Source organism: Entelurus aequoreus, linkage group LG15 (genome assembly GCF_033978785.1).
Source record: "Entelurus aequoreus isolate RoL-2023_Sb linkage group LG15, RoL_Eaeq_v1.1, whole genome shotgun sequence".
NCBI lineage: Eukaryota > Metazoa > Chordata > Actinopteri > Syngnathiformes > Syngnathidae > Entelurus > Entelurus aequoreus.
The window spans coordinates 18,657,571-18,660,532 of record NC_084745.1 but is presented as its reverse complement, the minus strand read 5'-3'; the positions used below and the strand labels follow the sequence as shown (position 1 = coordinate 18,660,532).

Genomic DNA, 2,962 nt, shown 5'->3' with positions numbered 1-2,962 from the left:
AGGTGAAGTGTGTCTCTCTTTACTAGCTTCGTCGAAACATGTTGCTTTTGTAGGTGTTTCAGCAGATTTGAATTGCTGTTTTGGGCAGTAGATGGGATCTTTGATCCAAGACACAACTTACATTTAACTAAAATGTTCTTTTCTTTGTGCTCGACAAAAGAAAGGTATTGAGAACATCTCCATGTTAAGAAACTCGGCTTCGGCTCCGCCACGATGTCTTGTTAGTAAACACAGACACGCCCCACCACCCCACACACACACAGCGCGCCTCTTGTGACACGGGAAGAATCAGAAGAACGACACCGCAGCTCTCCAATAAAACACACTCAGATCTTCTCAGTTTCTAGCCGATACTATATAAAAAATGACGTAAAATAACGCAGTAACGCATCATGTAGTAACGGTAACTGAGTTACTGAATATAAAAAATAACGCGTTAGACTACTAGTTACCGCCGAAAACACGTTAGTCCCAACACTGGTCAACTGTACATTTTACATTTTAATTATGGATCTTTAGGTGTCATAATACACTCGCTCTACGTCCATTACCCTATGCAACAAGTGGTACATTTTGCATGCTGTGGACAAATTTAGCTCATTAGCATTGAAACTACTTTTAAACTGAAATTCCAGCATCAAGGCTTGCTATCGGACAACAGAGTGAGACTTATTTTTTCTAAAATACCGTAATACGGGCCCTTTTATCATCTGTCCAGCCTGCTAGCATCTATGATGATTGTGATTGTGGTAGGTCATTTGTGGATTTTTATTTGCATGGCTGGCTCCAAGGCTAATAAAAAAACTACAATGAAAACACATCTCAGCCTGGCCGTGGAGCTAAACGATCTGCCAGATGACTTATTTGGCAAACACGAGTGAGTGCAAACAAAAAGAGACTGTTCTGTGATAAACAAGATCTTTACCAACACATTCTGGCATTCGCTCACAACTTGTCAGTGACCCTTCAAGTTGCCAGGGGGGTAGAGGGGGAGTGTGCGCGATAAAACTCAACAACACAGCTGTCTCAGCCTCGCGTTATCGATAAACATCAGACCGCAACAGAGGCGGTTTTAACCTAGCCCCGGCGCTAACGCCATGGGAACCCCGCAGGTGCTATTGTCCTTGCCGAACGCGATGAAAAGTGAGATGTATGCAAGCGGCAACGCTTTCACATGCTGAGGCTTTGTCGCGCTCCGTGGAGGGACGAGGGTGCGGGAAGGAAGAAAGAAGTAGGCTACAGGTAAACTGCCCCCCTGCACAAAGGGAACAAAACGGGAATTGTACATTTGAATGAAGATTTTGTCATCCGAAGCCCCGTCGTTTCAGAGGATTCGATTTCCCGTCTTTTGCTGCTGACATACGAAAGCTACTATTCACCCAACTATTACCTCCACCAGGGAGATTATGTTTGTTCTGCAGCCTAATGACTTCTATTCCTGTTTCCTTCCATTGACTTTACTGTGTTTGTTTTGTCTTTTTGGGGAAATGCTCTCATTTATTTGTATGAAACGGACAAAAATCTAGATACCATACTACCCTGCCTCCTATTGGTCTGGAGCGGGGGTCAGCAACACGCGGCTCTCTTCAGTGCCGCCCTAGTGGCTCCCTGGAGCATTTTTAGAAAAGGATTGAAAATGGAAAAAGATGGGAGAAAAATATTTTTTTTTGTTTTAGGAAAAACATGACACAAACCTTCCCAATTGTTAGAAAGCCCACTGTTTAATATGTTTGTGTGTATGCTTCACTGATGAGAGTATTTGGTGAACATCGTTTTTTCATACTAATTTCGGCGGTTCTTGAACTCACCATAGTGTGGACTGTGACACAACTGTTTGTTTACATGTAAAATCTTCCACTCCTCCTTTGTATCATTTTGTCCACCAAACGTTTTATGCTGTGTGTGAATGCAGGTGAACTTTGTAGATTTTATTGACTTGTTGGAGTGCTAACCAGGCATATTTAATCAGTGCATGACTGCAAGCTAATCAATGCTAACATGATATTTAGGCTAGCTGTATGTACATATTACATCATTATGCCTCATTTGGAGGTATATTTGAGCTAATTTAATATCCTCTACTTATGTCCTCTGTGTATTTCATTTATATTTGCATGTCTCATGACACATTATCTGTATGTAATATTGGCTGCATTTCAGATAGTTGTTTGTGTGCCATGTTTGTCCAGACCACAGCAAACATTACCCAGCTTGCCAAAGATTGTAAAAAATCTATTAAAAGAAGACAGCTTGCTGTTTCCTTTAACTTGGACACACACATCTATACCTTTGGCCATTAAAAGCCAGTCATTTCCAGGAGTTATCTCACCTTCTGAGTAGCATCTGATTTACTAATGTTTTCTAATGTTGTAAAAATGTGTAGAATAAATATTACATTTCAACATTTCTGTCAACAAAAATTTGCTTCAGCCTGCGACACATAGTCATTTTGATAGTAGGCTATTATAGCTAATATAGACACGTCATGTGTTGCCTTCATTACAAGACTTACACACGGCTTTTCATTTATTGTGGCTCCTGACAGATTAGTTTTTTGTATTTTTGGTCCAATATGGCTCTTTCAACGTTTTGGGTTGCCGACCCCTGGTCTGGAGTGTGAAGTATAATGGATTAATGCTATTAAAGGTTACAAACTTCACCTTTGACAGACCCACTGCTGCCCCTCAGCATACTTTTTTTTCTATTTAAATCACCACGGTGTAACTTTTTAAGCATTTCTTAGTGTAAATCTAAGCCAGAAGTCACACACCTGTCACTATTTGCATTATTTTGGCTAAAATGTCAATGCAAAGCGTATCATTCCTTTACATTTACATGTCACCAAATGAACAAGAGTCATACATAAGTCACACAACAGCAGCAATTGATGGGTTGCAATCACGTGACCGAGAAGTTCCTCTGGGTTTCAGGCCATAGTCTAGAGCAGGGTAGCCCAAACAGT

The 2,962-nt window shown here is 40.9% G+C and overlaps 1 protein-coding gene across 1 annotated transcript in view; it reads right to left on the bottom strand.

The window, feature by feature from the left end:
- Positions 1–2,962, bottom strand: part of LOC133629887 (threonine synthase-like 1) — a 211,311-nt gene that overhangs the window by 49,399 nt on the left and 158,950 nt on the right.